Here is an 18,147-nt window from a genome sequence, read left to right as displayed (position 1 = left end):
TAACAGCATAAGGAGCCAACAGAACATCTTTTACTTTGTCATAATTTTGAATGTCCTCATCAGGCACTGCTCTAAAGGCTTCTGCTGCTCTGCCTGATAACTTGCTGCTCAATATCGCAGCCCAGTTCGCTTTTTCCAGGTCCTCTAATACACACTGTCTCTCAAAATCTTGAAAATAATTATCAATATCCATCTCACCCTCTGTGAAGCTTTTAAATGCAGCATAGTTGATCTTACGTGGCTGTCCTATTATAGATCCAGGTAGCGACAACATATCCCCTTGTGGTGATCTGGCTCTGGCCTCCCGAGCTTCCCGGATACCCTGTGCTTCTGTAGCTTGTGCCATGATTTGCACCACAATTTCTTGTGAGGGGTTAGGTCCCAACATACTTAGTCTCCATCTTACATTCTTTTGGAACTCTGTTTCCTCTGTGTTTGCCATTTGCAGGTTGCTGGTTCGGTCGCTCTCCAGTAGTTCGGCTATTATTGTGGCTTTTGGCTTGTTGCTTGCCCCTAAGCCTCGAGCTTCCAGCAGTTCCTTAAGCGTCGTTCATTTCAGCTGTTCGTATATATGCGCCATTTACTCCTCTTTCGGTTCGGGATATCCATTCAGGAGAAAAATCCCACCGCTTGCCACCAGTGTAACGGATCCTATAGTCTCTATGAGAGAGATCCTTGCAGCTTCTCTCGAAATCCCAGTAGAAATAACACCAAGAAGTGAAAATGGCTCCCAATCCCCCAAACATGAGTTAAGAATTCATGAAAGGGTAAAAACTAACGCTTTATTGAACAGACACACAGTCAATTTATACACACATGGACACATCCCCCTCCTCATCAAATTACTACACACAGGTCAGAGGTTGAATGATTACATTATATGTGGATGAAATTGTATACAGGAACTGAACTAATTATCTAGCCATATGAACCGAAGCAATGCGAGTTCATAAATATTTCTAGGAACCAACGACCACAAACAGTATTCTTAACATATGACAATGACTCAATCAACCTGAGCCAATTAACTGGAAGACGGCCATCCTCGAGCTCATTCAATACAATACATATTATCAAACAGAGGGGTAAATCAGCATATTCAATGATGTCTGGAAGACAGAGGGTTGAGCTGATGACATTAGCATCTGTCACAAGAAGTACACATCTAAGCATGGCAATTGGGACCAAATCTTCACACCTCTGGAGAGACATTGTTGACAACTATCCCTCTCCCTTATAGGCAAAACTTCAATTTTGTCACAGCTGGGCCCTGTAATGGGGCACCGCGGATACTGTTACACTTGCCGGACCCTGCACCCTGTTCAGTTGTAGGCTGTGCTGGCTGTATATGGGATTTGGGGTTGCAGTGCCCGGTGGCTGTGGCGGGTGGGATGGGGGGACTGGAATCCCTGTGCTCCCTCCTGGGGCCTCGCCGGGGAAGGCTGGGGAGTAACTCTGCTGCCACCTTGCAGGACTGCTACAGTATATATATTTTGTCTATTGCAATGTGTACCATGCTATGAGGTGTTCCCTGGTCCCACTGTTCCTGGCCTGATGCATCTCCGTTTCTACCTTCCACGTTTTCCAATAATTACCACCCCCTTTTTGGGGCGGTATCCCTGCCTGGCTGTTTTATTTTAACACCCAGCTAGGGACCCTTTTCGCTTGATTGCTGTTAGTATTCTCCCTTCTCTTCTCTGCTCTCTCTAGCTCCTACTTCTCTCTACCCCCCTTTCTTCCTTGCCTAGCCCTTCAGGCTTGGCCACTGTACTGCTGGGCTCCCCGGGCTGGCCTCTCCTGCCACTCTCCCTATTCTTTGCAGTGCCCCGTTATCCCTGTGCATTACTTCCATATGGGGGTGCTGAGGATCTCCTCTCTTAACACAAGGGGCCAAAATGTCCCAGAAAAGCTATCCCGCCTTCTGGCAGATTTATGCCGGTCTAAGATGCAAGTTGCTTTCCTACAGGAAACACATTTCCCCAGCGACAATGTTCCCAGGCTTTCCAACAGAGACTTTCCATTGGTGTACCACAGCCCCTCGCCTTTCTCTAAAGCTAAAGGGGTCGGCATTCTTATCGCTAAATCCATTCCTTGGGCCTTGGGGTGTGTTGTGATTGGATGAGCAGGGTAGGTTTCTCCTTCTTAAGGGGGGGGGGGGGAGATCATGGATGTCCAGGTCACTCTTGCCAATGTTTACTTTCCCCATTCCGGTAATGCGCAATTCTTGCGGGACCTGCTCCTTATTCTGTTGGAATTTACAGAGGGGCTGCTCATTTTTGGGGGAGACTTCACTTTCGCGACAGACCCCCAGCTGGATGTCTCTAGAGGCTCCTCCCATCTTTCTTATGCCTGTCTGGGGGTTCTTAAGTCCGAGCTCACGCTCCTTCACCTCACTGATCCTTGGAGACTGTTACATCCCCAATATCACGACTATTCTTACTTTTCCCAGGTTCACCTTTCCTACTCCCGACTAGACTACCTTCTGCTTTCATACAAAGATCTCTCATGGGTAGTATTAGCCCAGAGTGATGCCATATACCTGTATGACCATGCTCCGATCCACTTGTCTATTGACCTTGACCCGTCTCACCCGAATCCCCCCTCATGGCATCTTAACGAAGCTGTCCTACAGTCGCCGGACACCTGTACCGCACTTCGGTCTGCGCTCTGGGATTATGTTTGAATTTTCTAACAAGCCTGGCGCATTGCTGGCCAGGGCCTTGAGAGGCTCACGCACCTGGACCTTTATTCCCTCCGTCATGTCGGCCGGGGGGGGGGAGGAAATTGCACAACATTTTTGGAGGGTGTGTGGCCTGTTTGGGTAGGAGGGATGACTTTGGGGAAGTGTCTATCATGCAGCCTCTGTGACGCCTCCTCCGCCTCAAAGTGAATATGTTCAGGGGCTGGGCCTTCCGAATAGAAAAAGAGTTGTCAAAATGTCCTCTTGGTACTTCAGTTTGGATCCGACCATTGTGTACAGTTACAATAGATGACATGGGATTAGTACAAGGCTAACTGAAACAAGCATATGAATATGTTTTAGACCAATGGATTGATCTTCTGGTGGCTAAGTAAGGCTGTAACGTTTGGTCATTATAATCCACACAACCCATGAACTGGTTGTATTTGTATAGACACTTAGGTTTTTGGACAGGACCGTGTCTTCCTTGGAATTCCACTGAGGCGTCTTCATGGATGGAGGAAAGGCCATATACATCCAGTTTCTTACTCCATTTTAGGGCCAAAATCTCTTCATTCCACAAACTGGCTGACTCCCCTTTTTTAGGTCCATGGCAACCAATCTTTGTTGGAAGCCCTTGCAGTTTGACTCCACTGTCCAAAAGGCACAAGCTTGCTGGAGATAAAGATGGTGGCATAATGCGAGTCTAGTGTAAACATTATGCATGTGGTAGTGCCCTTTTTGGAATAGTGGTTTTACACTTTTTCCACTGCTCCCCATATAGGTTAGGCATTCAGGGGGCTCCAGCTGTCTCTCGTTTCCTTCATTAGCCTGGAAGTTATACATGTACCCTGTGGCCCTCTTGCAAAGCTTGTATAGGTTCACCCCATACCCAGCCTGTTTGCTGGGGATATACGGTATGATGTCCAGTCTACCAGCAAAATGAATGAGGGACTCATCAACACAAATTATTTGTCGGGGGTATACATTTTGTAAAACTTATTGGGAAAATAAATTGATTTGTGGCTGGATTTTGTACAGCTTGTGGTAAACAGGGTGAATATAAAAGAGAACATAGGAAATCATTGAAATGTAAAACCTCATAATCATCGCCCCCTTTTCTCTGTCCTCAGTGGCCATATTTCCTTTGTCATCTTTTATGGGGCCAGTGTGTTCTGGCCTCGCTTTCTTACTGTTTATATACTTAAAGAATTTCTTGGGGTTCTTTTTACTCTCCTCCGCTATATATGTCTCTCGTGTTCTATTTTAGCCACCCTGATTTCATCTTTACATTTCTTATTGCACTCTTTGTAATGCTTGAATGCTGCCAATTACCCCTCAGTCTTGTATTTTTTGAAGGCCTTTTCTTTAGCACTAATATGCATTTTTATGTTGGAGTTTAGCCACCCAGGGTTTAGTTAGCTCTTTTAAATGTATTTTCCCTTGGAATGCACTGGCCAATCCCCTTGTTAACCACTTAAGCCCCGGAGGATTTGGCTGCTAAAGGACCAGGGGTCTTTTTGCGATTTTTTACTGCGTGACTTTAACGGACAATTGCGCGGTCGTGCGACGCTGTTCCTAAACAAATTTGACGTCCTTTTTTTTCCCACAAACAGAGCTTTCTTTTGGTGGTATTTGATCACCTGTGCGATTTTTTGATCACGCGCTATAAACAAAAAAAGAGCGTAAATTTTGCAAAAATAACAATATTTTTCACATTTTTTTATATGAAATTCCCCAAAAAAAAAAGTAAAAATCAAAATTTTTTAACATTTTTCGGCCAATTTGTTTTATGCTACCTATGTTTGGTAAAAAAAAAAATCGCAAAAAGCGTATTTTGATTGGTTTGCGCAAAAGTTATCGCGTTTACTAACAAAGAGAAAGATTTTTGTCATTTTTGGTGTTTTTTTTTTTAACGCGTAATGGCGGCGATCTGCGATTTTTTTTTCGGTACTGCGACATTGCGGCGGACAGATCGGACCCTTGACTGACATTTTTGACACTTTTGGGGTTACCAGTGACATTACTGCAGTAATCAGTGCTATACATATGCACTGTTACTGCAAAAATGACACTGGCAGGGAAGGGGTTAACTTTATTGGACAGGGAGGGGTTAAGTGTGTCCTAGGGGCGTGCTTTCTACTGTGTAGGGACATTCCTATTGGTGTAAAAGCAAAGATCAACCGTTCTACATAGTAGAACGGTCAGATCTTTACTTTTACACAGGGAGAACTGACAGGCAGCTTGTTTACACAAGCTGCTCTGTCTTTCTCCCTTCACAGGAGCGATCGCAGTGTGACTGGCGGACATCGAGTCCGCCGGTCACACGCACTGACTTGCCTGTGAACGAGCCGCGGCGGGCGCGCGCCCGCCCGCGATAGGCTCGCAAGTCAGTGACAGGCGAGTGACGTACCGATACGTCACTCTGCCTGGCCGGGGCTGACCGCCGCAGTATATAGTCGTGCGGCGGTCGGCAACCGGTTAAGTATGCTCTTGAAGCACTCCCATTTTTCCTCTGTGTTCTTTGTTCCCAGGGTTCTATCCCATTTGATATTTTCTAGCAGCGAGCGCAGTTTTGTGAAATTGGCTCTTTTGAAATTCAGTGCCCTTATATTACCCTTGTGTTTCCTATTACTGTAATTAATACTGAAATTTATTGACCTATGGTCACTGTTTCCTAAGTTGCCCCGTATTTCTATATCTGTGAGCAGGTCTGTATTGTTGGTAATCAGTAGGTCAAGTACTGCATTGTTTCTTGTCGGTGCATTCACCATCTGACCCATGAAATTGTCCTGCAAAACATTTAGGAACTGCCGAGCCTTGGCTGAGTGTGCGTTTCCTTCTGCCCAGTCTATATCTGGATAATTAAAGTCCCCCATTATAATGACATTTCCCATCCTTGCTGCCAATCCTATCTGTAAAAGGAGGTCCGCCTCCCCCTCCTCCCTCTGGTTGGGGGGCCTATAGCATACGCCCAATATTACCTTCCCCACCGTGCCTTCCCTTTGAAGCTCTACCCATAGGGATTCTGCCTCGTCCATAGCTCCATTATTAATATCATCCCTCATATTTACCTGTACACTGTTCTTAATATACAGACATACCCCTCCCCCTTTTTTACCTTCTCTATCTCTGCGATAAAGGGAATACCCCTGAATGGTCGCCATCCATTCATGAGAGCTGTCAAACCAAGTCTCTGTTATCCCCACAAAATCTAAGTCCTCCTCAAACATCAGTAGCTCCAGCTCTCCCATCTTGTTGGCCAGGCTTCTGGCATTGGTATACAAACCTCTTAATTTTGACCGGTTACATATATCCTCATTTGATGTTTTTAGGCTGCTCTCTTGATTTTTCCCCATACCCACCCTGGGTTTAGGAGCTCTGAACACCCTACTGCTAATGCCCCATTTGTGCCCTCTGAATCTTGCTTTCCACTGGCTAATTCTACATCTGTACCCTCCCCCCCGACATGACACCCCACTGCTTGAATTTGGCCTATCATCCAGCTGTACTGCACCGTTGGTGCTCGCCACTTAATTAGGATGATGTACGATGCGGCCGGTGGTTGCTTGCCCCTTCTCAGGTCGTGTGAATCTTTATTGGGATTCCTTCCCGCTCTGAAACAGGTACAAACCCACTGCTCTCAATGGGTTTAGATTAAAAATCTGAGCCTGACAATAATAGTTCCATGCTACTCTCATCTGTCATACTTGAAATCTGGAAGGTCTCCTCGGTGGTGTGCAATTTTTTAGACACGGCGTTCAGATGTTGATGGGACACCGTGACACATGTTAATTGGTGCACTGGGGACAGATGGCTGCACTATGTGTGATCTGTGTGTAAATCCACAAAAAAAAAAAAAAACACTGGTAACTCACAGATTGGCTCTCCTTCTCACTGGCACCCTCTGTGTGGGGAGGAGGAAAGCAGATACACACATGTGGCTTTTGATTACATTTTGTGATGGCTGTGATTGGACACAGCCATCACATGGTAAAAGGGTCAGAGGAGTGCTGTACTGATCGGAGAAATGCTGTATCCAAGAGACACAGCCATCACAAGATTGTGTCGATGCGCAGCTTCGAAGCCTTATAGGAAGTATCAGTGGATGTGTCTTTTTCAGACCATCTGTACTGTACTGCTGATCTGCCTGAAGAACCAAAACTGTTGCAGTTAACCAATGCAGTGCCAGAAGTTCAGACACTGTGCATCCCTACAGTGAAAATTTCCCCGTTATCCAGTTGCCTGTACAACGTGAGATATCCTTCATTATAAATTATGTGACTAAAGCTGTAGGGAAAATGTTTTGGCTAAACCTAATTTTTAAAACAATACTAAACCCCTGTGACAATCAATGACTAGTTTATGATAATCAATAATATGTAGTTGAGATTGGAGTAATGTAATTGAACCAGACCTAGGCCTGATAACAGTGCTTAAGATATAAAACAAAGACAGTACAAATTATATACTATGGAGAGGAAACTAAAATTATAAAAAAGGATTAACACACATATGATACAGACATACAGTACATGCATTATATATTTACTATGTTATCTGGGGATAGGTAGTGCTCCCAGGGGTAAGCAACTTTTACAGGCACAGATACCAGCCCAGTGGCTTCTTTGAAAAAGTGGCAGGTTTATTAGTGCTATTATCATGTATTTAGACAGATGCTATATCGTGCGCCAACCCCCCCCCCCCCCCCCCCAAAAAAAGAACTGAAGCTATAAAAAAAAAAAACTTAGCCATTTCCGGACGCAGCCAACTACAAGGGAATGCCTACTAATTATCACATACCCAATAAGCTCCCACTCACCACCAAAGTACCCCTCTGGTACCATCTGAACACCAATGTACCCCATCTGCCACAATCAACTACTCTTTCTGCTCCTGCTGACTACTAATGTACTGCTTCAGCCCCCAATGACTACCAAAGTACCCCTCCCACTGGCCTTAATGTACCCCATCAGTCCCCCCACTGAACATCAAAGTGCCACTTCGGCTCCCGGTAACCACTAATTTACCCCTATGGATCACAATGACTAAAAGTGTACCCCATGAGCCTCACTTACCATCAAAGTACCCTTTCAGCCCCCACTAAACACTAATGTGCCCCATTAGCCCCTATTGACTACCATTGTACTACTTTAACCCCTAATGATCACCAAAGTACCCCCACTGGTCCCTACTGAATACCATTGTACTCAATCAGCTTCCAATGAACACCACTGTATTCCTCCAGCCCACACTGACCTACACTGTTGCCAGGGGTTAAAGTCCTGGGAAAAAAACATGGGAACTCACCCAAGATTCCCCCCCTCAAAAATAAAAAAAATCTGTGTGTGTATATGTTTATATATATATATATATATATATATATATATATATATATATATATATATATATATATATATATATATATATATATATATATATATATATATATATATATATATACATACACACACACCTTTTGAGGAGCGAGGGCCACTTTAGCGACTTTGTAACCGGTCGCGGCCGATGACAGGTCCATGGCCACTCAGCATATGCAGAGCAGACACGAACACAGCTCGCGCTACTCTATGGACCATCTGATCTAATCCGATCTGCCCAGGCAGAAGGGAACAAATTCCCTTCTGTTCTTTTAAGTGGATCGAATTGGAGATAGGCGGGTATAAAAGTCTATTTACATCTGCCGCTCTATAGAGGTGAATATCGGGTCTGATTGGGTCCACCTGAAAAACAGACAGGCGGACTGCATCGCACCGATCCTGTGAAAGGGGCTTGAGGCTGCCTTTACATGGATGCACTGCAGTTTACTTGCACCTCAATTGACCTCAATCTTCACTTCTTCCTCAGGATTCCTGCAGGTATCGCTGGCTCCTGCTTCCGGCCCCCTTAGGCAGGTATGGCTGTTGGCTGCTGCTGTCTGTCTTCCAGGGCTGGTACTGCTGATGGAAACTGTTTGCAGGTACTGCTAGTGGGTACTGTTGGTGGGTACTGCTGGCTGGTTACCAACCCACTATCCCAGAGCATCAGAGAGACAGGAGCGGGCGCTAGAAGAAGCATTCGGCTGCAGTAGAGAGCAGAGCCAATGCTTCCTGTATCACTCCTGTCACAGGTGGAGTGTATTTGGTATCACTCAGCCTGTGACAAGAGCTGGTGCTATACAGGAAGCATTGGCTCTGTTTCCTCTAGTGCCGGCTTCGTTCTTCACACTGATGCTGGGGGATGGCGAGTCAGGAACCTGCAATCTGAGCTTACCGACCCACCATCCAAGAGCAGGAGGTGGCACCAGGATCCTGTTGGGGGGGCACAAGGACGCGACTGCTAACAGGAACGGCGTTTCTGCTGTGGAAAAATTACAGGAACACAGTTCCCATGCATTCCTGCAGGACTTGAGGTCTGACTGTAGCCCTTTCGCCCCCCCCCCCCCAACCACTGATCTCTAGTGTACCTCTCCAGCCCCCACTGACCACCATGGTATCTCCTCTGCTCCTGAAGACCTCCAATGCACTCCCCACCCACCCCCCCCCCCATTCACTTCCAAAGCTTTTTCCCCTTTTCATCCTTCCCCCTCAATGGTTCCCTTTGACCACCAATATCAAGGAATTCCTCCTTTAAACCATGCCCAAAACTAAGCACAATTTAACCAAGTCCATTTTCTCCACAGCAAGCTACACATGCAGAATGCCTCCTCTACCTTCTGGTGCCCTTCTTTCAGAAGTTACAAAGTTTGTACATATAATACACACTTCCATGTTTTAGTATCTTGAGAAAGATTGACAGAGCTCCATGGAAACACAGACAATAAAAAACTATGTGGCTTTGATTTTTTTTTTTCTTCCCTGCAAGACACATGAGTGCCTCTATACCCTTTTTGAAACTCTATATAAATCCAATAGTCCAAGTAGCAATTAATGGAAATACAGTTTTCATCCTGACCTTTTAATTTCAGAAAACCTATACCTCAAACAGGCAGAAAAGATCTGAATGACCTTCCACACAGATAAATAAAAAGCATATGTGTGGATGTAGGTCTAGCGCACAACATGTTCAAACGTTTAACACAGCAAAGTGTGACTGAATCCCTCAGGGCAGGGAGGAATATACAATCTAAATTCAATGGTTTTCCAGTCTTTCAGAATGAGAAGACACTAAAGTTTGCCAACACACAAATTGACCCAAAGGTCTATTTACATAAATATAGTCATGGAGTGTCACTACAATTCCATATTACAGCTTTATACTACTTCATAACAAAATAAGCAAAAAGTTGATCTTGGCTTGTTTTCCCATCTCTTTGCAACACACACCACAAAAAAAATAAATAAAAAAACTGTTTGGTCCCGTGCACACAGATGCATAGGCTAAAAAAATATGCCTTGCATAAAATACTAGCATATCCCCGTGTCCAGGGAGCTGCAGAAGGCATGTACAGCTGGCCATAGTGGTGAATGGCTGCATATGCTTTTCCACAGATATACACTAATATTTTCTTGAATCAGCCTGAAATACATGCGCACACACGTATGATGCATTCTTCAAATGCAGAACTTCCAAGTTTGGGGATCGAGCCACAATGCACATGCTTACAAGGATGCACAAAGTCATATTTAAATACAAGCACATGCAGCTATTCACTTCTATGGTCAGCCATACACTCCACTTGCAGCTCCTTAGGCATAGAAAAACACCAGGATTTCACCCTGGCCATTTTTTAACCCTCCAAATGTTAGTGTGCATGAGGCTATAGGGCCGTATCGCACTGAACAAGTGTTTCCATGCTGTGTTGACAGACCATTCTTTTGAAAAGGCTGCAAAACGCACTGAAACACGCAAAATGTAGTGAAAGCACTACTTTTTCAGAACGTGCCACATCAAACCACATAGAACTGCATCACAATACACGTTAGGAGGGGAACCCTTGGGGGAATCAAAAATGGAGAAAGATCTGGGAGTCTTGGTTGATAGATTAGGCAATAGCATGCAATGTCAAGCGGCAGCTGCCAAAGCCAGCAGAATATTAGCATGCATAAAGAAAGGGATGTATTCCAGAGATAAGACTATAATCCTTCCACTTTATAAAACTCTGGTCCGACCGCATCTGGAGTATTCTGTCCAGTTCTGGTCGCCAGTCCTCAGGAGGGATGTGTTGGAGCTGGAGAGAGTCCAGAGAAGGGCAACTAAACTGATCAGGGGATTGGAGGACCTTAATTATGAAGAGCGTCTGCAATCGCTTGATTTATTCTCCCTGGAAAAGAGACGCCTGAGGGGGGACATGATAGAAATTTACAAATATCTTAATGGGGATCTCAGCTGTTCAGCCGAAGGTAATGCATGAGGACTCGATTGCATATAATGCGATTAGAGGAAAAGCATTTTAACCTCAGGCAACGTGGGGGGTTCTTTACTGTTAGGGCTACAAGATTGTGGAATTCTCTACCACAAGAAGTGGTTTCTGTGGGAAGTATGGTGGCTTTCAAAAGACTCTTAGACGTACATCTCAAGGATCAGAACATTCAGGGCTATGTGAGAGGATTACAGTCACACACACCTACACAGGTTGAACTGGATGGACTATTGTCTTTATTCAACCTCACCTACTATGTAACTATGTACTATATGTAACAATGCAAACTGGGGACCATAAACGCACTGCGAAAGGAAGTATCCAAGAAAAGGTGGGTAACGGCACACCTCTTGGTGTCCCTAGGTATATATGTAAACAAGAATTATGCTAATTGGTAAGTATATCATGAATTAATAAATATGTCACTATAAAAAAAATATCACCCTAAAAAAAAAAAAAAATCATTAAAACCATAGGTTATATGTGCAAAATCACCAAACAGTTAACCTGTGCAAATCATTAACGGTGCAAAATACGCCAAAAAAGTGCAATGCATAGATGCCACTTTGGTGGTTAGTCAGGATGGGGGCAGCAGCCAGATATCGAATAGATCCATTGCACATAAACACATACAACCTAAACGCACTGCGTTTGCAAAATGCATTTGGGGTGCCTTTAACAATTCATTGGCACCTGCATGCCTCTCACAAGGGCAGTGTGTTCACCTGCGGTGTGGGATAGGACATGGAACGTGTCTTTCAAGCACCGGGTTTTGGTGAACTGGCCCTTAATGTGAGAAAAAGTTGTATTTTAAGGAGCTAAACCCTTTACAATATTCTTTGTTTTACATCGAGAAGACTACAAAATGTTAGTATATAGAAAAAAAAATAATAATAATTTGTTAAAATTAGCAAAAAAATGCATGGAAATTAAAATAGCATAGGTTATATTATTTTTAATAAGATCCTAAAGCTTAACGTTTTGGAAAGAGCAGTAGAGGGTTAAATCTCTGCCATGTTTTTATAGCTGTTCACACATTTAATAGATTTCCCGTCACTTTCAGTCCTGGTCTCCAGACAGGAACAAAACACTATTGGGCATTGCTATAAAACAGTGAATGTGACATTCACCAAACATTTATTGGTGGTGAAGCAATCACTATCATTTACAGTACACACATGCAAAACACATGCACCTGGAATATTCACCTTCAGTGAATGTTGGTTAAATGTTAGATTCACTGTACACCATATGCTATGGTACAATGGATTAGGATTAGAACTTCTCTATTTTTTAACCTATTGCCCAGGTTTCTTGTCCATGTGTCTCTGGACGAGTAAATATGGAAAAGGCCTGAAAAGGAAGTTCTACTACTTCTAATCAAAACATTTTTGGAGATTTTTTTTTTTTTAGGGAGCGTGTACCTTTTTTTGTGGTACCTGCTCCAACTTCCACCCGGATTGCCAAGTTCACCACCCTTAAATCTCCTGGAGCATGGTACAGGTCCCAGGAGGCTGCAGGACCATTCATGGAGCACAAGGTGGCCTGTGCATGTGCAGTGGGGAGTTTGCTGTGAAGCTTCAGGGAGTCACAGCCAGCTTCCCACAGTCAACATGGTGGCACCAGGAACCCGAAGACTGATACAAAACTGCCCTTGAATACAGTGCTGGAACCTTGGACAGGTAAGTGTCCCTTTATTAAAAGTCAGAAGCTACAGTATTTGTGGCTACTAACTTTTTTTTTAATAAACTTAAGTTCCTCTTTGATATAATAAGGTCATCAACACAGAGGTGGACACTGGACATCAAAGCTTTCAAACAGTTTATACAAAATGACCACTCATTCTGTGAGCACAATGTATATATTCAGCTGCCTATTAGAGTATCAAAGCTGGTCATTATTTGCCAATCATTTTTATCAACTACAAATACAACCTGGGTGGTGTTTCCTTTATGAATCAGCTGGTAATTGCCCCATATAACAGGAACACTGTTGTATGATTAAAGGTCAAGCCCTATACAGTGACCACTGAAACTAAATGAATCGCTGTTGCTCTTTCACTTACAGTCATAAAAAAATTACACAGCAGTAAACACAAATTATGTATAAGAACTCATGCACACGGGCAGAAAAAAAAAACATTACTTTTAAAGGCATGGTACTGTCTTTTTTTTTTTTTTTAATTGTCTCTGAATGCAGTCAGTGTGCTTAGAGCAGCATTCAAGAGGCTTAAAAATATGCCCTAAACCTGAGAGGAGCTTACTGGCACAATTTCCGCACACACATGCATTTACACACTTGTATGCACAGAAATGGCTATACATGAATATTCTGGCGAGTAGAATGAGTTTGCGCTCCTCCACTTCTAATGCCTGTAAATGTGTATAAACACCTGTAATTATGTGCCAAAAAGTTATTCATTCGATTTTTCTGCCAGCTTTTCCTGTGATTATAGTCATTTTTAATATGCCCCTGCGCAATAAAGCCCAAGTCTTTCTCATTTTCTTTCTAAGCATGTCTTCAAAATACATGATCTAACATGGAAACTTTATCAGCAGCCAAATCTTAAGTTCAAAAACCATGAAACAACTAATTTTAGAATTTTTTCACAATAAGTCAAGAGTGAACGCTTAGGGCAGGGGTCTCCAAACGATGGCCCTCCAGTTGTTCAGGAACTACTATTCCCATCATGCCTAGTCATGTCTGTTAAAGTGAGTTTTACAATGCCTTAATGGGATGTGTAGTTCCACAACAGCTGGAGGGCCATAGTTTGGAGATCCCTGGCTTAGGGGTATATTTATCCCCCCAAGTTCACACCGATTTTTTAGTATGCTATGCAGTTTGCAGAAAACGCACTACATTCCATTTAACAGGGTTTCCTATGGTACACATTCACATCTATGCATTTTTCAGCTGGTGCATTTTTGGAAAGCGTCAGGGACTTTTTTTCCTGCAGCAGATTGCATTTTGCGTGTAATAGAATTCAATGGAGCCGCACCAAAAACACAAGTGTTATTTTTTTGATGCGTTTTTTTTTCCACTTTAACACACTTGGTATAGCTGGTTGTTAAGGAGGCGGGAAGCCACTGCCTCCTTAACAACCGATGAGTTATCAGCTGTCTTAAATAGCTAACGGGCAGGGCCATCTGGTGACGTCACCTGGTGGCACTGCCTCCTGTGACATCGTCTGCCCCATAGCTTTTTAAGAAATGTCACACAGCAGGGCAGGCAGACCGTGGAAGTGTTCATCGCGAGCAGGGCTTTTTTTTTTCCCTTCTTTTTTCAGGCTCGGCTGGGGCGGCGTGATTGAAGATGGACCTATATCAGGTGACATTGTTTTTTTTTTTTTTCTTTTTTAATAAAAGGACTTGTCAAAAACTCTTCTTCTGTCTTTATTCACTTTTATACTTTTTTGGTGAATGGGTAGGGATACTATGTACCGCATACTCGTTCACATTGGGGACGGCCGGGACTCTGGGGCCCTCTTGTTAATGCAGACTTTCAGGTTCCCATAAGCCCTATGCTCGCATACCCCCACAACCACTTGCCCAAGGTTGTGAGGAAGAGGCCCTTGTCCCTAGAAACATGGGGACAAGGTGCTTTGTGGTGAGGAGGGGCAGAGCACTCCTGCCCCAAAGCACTCCCTCCATGTTGAGGGCATATGGCCTGGTATGGCATAGGAGGGGGGGGGGGCACTCGCTCATCCCCTCATCCCCTCCCTTTCCTGACCTGCATGCTCAGATAAGTGCCTAGTATGGATTGGGGGAGGGACCCCACACCTTTTTTTTCTTTTACATCCAGCTGTCAGCGGGGAAACCTGCTGACAGCTGATGACTCATCGGTTGTTAGGGCGTTGTGGCTGGCTTCTTGGCAACCAGCTATATACATTGTTTTTAAAGCGGAAAAAGAAAAAAAAAAAAAACGCAAAACCGAAAATGCATGAAAACTACATAAAAAAAAAAAACGCTGGTTTAAAAACAGAAAATGTGCCAGAAAACGCATCAAGCGCAGCCTGCATAATAGTGAACCTAGACTCAAGGAGCGAATGTTGCATTCATCAAACATTCTTTCAGTGAATCTTTCCAGAGTGTGTTTAATGGAAGTGATGGAGTCACCTGCTGTGTATGTTTGTTGAATGCATTATAAATATGCACTACATATATATATAGTCCAATTACTTAAACAAAGGCCCATGTGGTAATTTTACCACTGGTAATTTGTAATATGCATCCTCATACTATCAAAAGTTACAATGTTGTTCCACTATTTTCTGCTGCTTAAAATATTGTTAGCTTTAGGTCGAGCTTACTAGTTTCTAGGCTTGCTGTGGTGTTTTGCGTCACTGCCACGACAAAATCATATCCCTCCTGATGCTTTTAAAGGGCAATAGTGCCCCTGAACATGAGCTATTTAAGTGAATAGGGCCATGCTGCAACTGCACTGCAACCAAATGCAATGCACGCAGTTGCAGCGTGATGGTGTAGACTTTACAAAATGAACACAACATAATGCCTCCCTGGTACCGGTCAAATGCCACTTTGAAAGCAAGCCACCTCAGAACGCTCATTAGAAGGTGACACAAGTGTAAACGAGCCCTTAGACTGGCATGAATTGAGGTTCAAGGCATATTCTATATGAAGAACAGGAAAAAAGACATTTGAGGTAGAGGTAAAATAATTAAAAAGAAATAAAGGTTTTCAGCAATTACAGTTAACAATGCTTACCAATCTCTCACTGCAATCCTAAAACCAGTACAGGCAGGTAGTTAATACGTGATTCCCTCCTGCAGTGTTCCATGGCTATCAACCAATGACAAACACGGATGCCAACCCCAACAATTCCTAAAACTGAAAACTGTTAGCACGTTTTTTTTTTTTAAGTATTTAGAATTTGCCATTTCCTGTTTTATTGACTTTTTTTTTTGTCAATATTTGGAGGGGAATGCTCTGACAGGGTAATAACCACTTACAAATTGCCAAGAAAAATCTATGGGTGTTTCTAAGGCCCTGTTCACACCTGAGCGTATTTCATCTCCTAAAACGCTCATCTCTGAAGTCTCAAAACGCCCAACAAGCAAAATCTCATTCATTTCAATGGCCCCTGTTCACATATGAGCGTTTGGTCACCTGAAGCAAAACGCCTGAAGCTCAAAAAAGTACATGAGCTTCTTTTTTGGCAGATTACAAGCATTTTTAGATAGATATCAATGCCTGCCTCCAAACACCTGCAAAAAAATGCCTGAAAACTATATGCTCAGGTGTGAATGGAGCCTTAAGGCTCCATTCACACCTGAACTTATCAATTTCAGGCATTTTTGTTTGCCTTTTTTCAGGCGTTTCTTATGGCTTATTCCATACGTTTTTTTTGCAGGTTAGATGTCAATGCCTGATACGGAGGAAGGCAGCGCATGAACCACACCGGGATGCAATGGATAAAGGAGTCAGGTGAACATCCATTATAGAAAGGGTTAACATTTTATTGGTATTGATAACTGGAAAACAAAGTACATAAAATGCTTACATCCCCCTGGGCTGGAGTGGACAAGGGCACCTGGAAGCAAGCAACACGAGTGCGAGGAGGTCAGTCTCCCAGGACCACTGAGAGTGGTGTGCACAAAGCTGGAAACCAGCCGGCACGAGGAGGAATGGACTCCGCTGTAGTTCATCTTGACTTGATAAAGCGCAACCATATAGCTTGTGTCCCACCCTGGTTCCTGGTGTTTTCCCACAAGTGGCGCCTGTCCAGCTGATGTCACCGCTCCAGAACTACAGCGGAGTCCATTCTTCCTCACGCCGGCTGGTTTCCGGCTTTGTGCACACACCGCTCAGCGGAAACACAGCTGTCAGTTCCCCATACAGCTCTGAGGGAAATCGGATGGGAACGGACCGTCGGTCCGTTCTCATCCCGTCCCATCCGATCCGATACACTGGACGGATGGAAAATAGGGTTTCCATCTGTCCAGATTTGAGTGATCAGATGTCAGCAGACATGTCTCCGCTGACATCCGATGTCCCATAGGGATGCATGGGGGGGACCGTTCAGATTCGCCAAAAAAAACGGACAGGCGGATCTGAACGGTCTGCTTGTGTGAAAGAGCCCTTAAGAGATGAGCGTTTTACAAGCTAAAATACGCTCAGGTGTGAATCAACCAAAGGGTTGATTTTCTTTTAGTACCTAGCCTAAATATGCCTAAACAGGGAAAAACATATCACATAAACTGATTTCTTATCGATAACAGAGACTATGTTTCAGCATTTGCAGGTACACCTGTGCTATTTGTAAAATAAAAAACAAATCCTCTCAACCATTATTACCCTTTCCTTGCAGTCTATGTACAAGGTCAATGAAGCAGCTTTAATAGGCTACTATAAGATCCTGATGAGATATATTGCTTTACACTCACTTGGCACATTTATTTAACCTGCTAGCAATAATAATATTAATAACTACTCACCTTTAAACAGAAGCAGTGAGGCAAATCCAGGATGGTTAATTCACAACCCCAGAGCAATAAACTGACATTCCTCCTGAAAAGGACTCTCTGGGACAGCTCCCTATTTGTGTGCCTCTTTCAAGTCCCCAGCTACAAGTATGACAGGTGCAGTCCCTTCCCTGTATTGCTCAGATGGGACACACCCACATTCCAGAACACTTGGAAACTAGGTGCAGTTTGCAACATAGCCAAATATAGCACAGAGACTTTTTTCATAGAGCAAATCCAAACAGACTGTGGGGTCCTTTAAAATAACCCAAAGCAAGTCTTTCACTGTTTTCAAAAGTTAAAAATAATTTATACTCATCTTTCCTGCCACCAAGTCTGCCAATCTTTATCTGTTGAACTTTGGTGGCCTAAGGATCGTAAAAGACAAGTGTGGGATTTTAAAATAACAAACATTCATACTCATTTAGGTGGATGTAGCATCAGTCCCCTGCCACCCCCTCAGGAGAGATAAGTGGGCAAAGACCACTGATCACTCAGTTCTTGGTCTTTAGTGAGCAGGAAGCTGATAACTGTCAGTCACTGGCTCTCTGCTCTACCCCTCCAGTGCTCACTGGCTGTGCAGGGGGGTGAGAGTGGCTGAGCCAGCTACCGGTTAGGCATGTGGGT

At 43.8% G+C, this 18,147-nt stretch overlaps 1 protein-coding gene across 1 annotated transcript in view; it reads right to left on the bottom strand.

Moving 5' to 3' along the window:
• EPS8L1 (EPS8 signaling adaptor L1) overlaps positions 1 to 17,614 on the bottom strand; it is an 892,485-nt gene extending 874,871 nt beyond the window's left edge. The window contains exon 1 of the mRNA XM_082273475.1: positions 17,494 to 17,614. The gene's annotated coding sequence lies outside the window, so the exon portion shown is untranslated. The remainder of the gene's footprint in view (positions 1 to 17,493) is intronic.
• Between the last annotated feature and the right edge of the window lie 533 nt (positions 17,615 to 18,147).

This window comes from Pelophylax lessonae (genome assembly GCF_965119305.1).
Source record: "Pelophylax lessonae genome assembly, chromosome: 12".
In the NCBI taxonomy this organism is placed as follows: Eukaryota; Metazoa; Chordata; class Amphibia; order Anura; family Ranidae; genus Pelophylax; species Pelophylax lessonae.
Note: the sequence above shows the minus strand (reverse complement) of the source record. Positions and strands in the feature narration are given on the sequence as shown.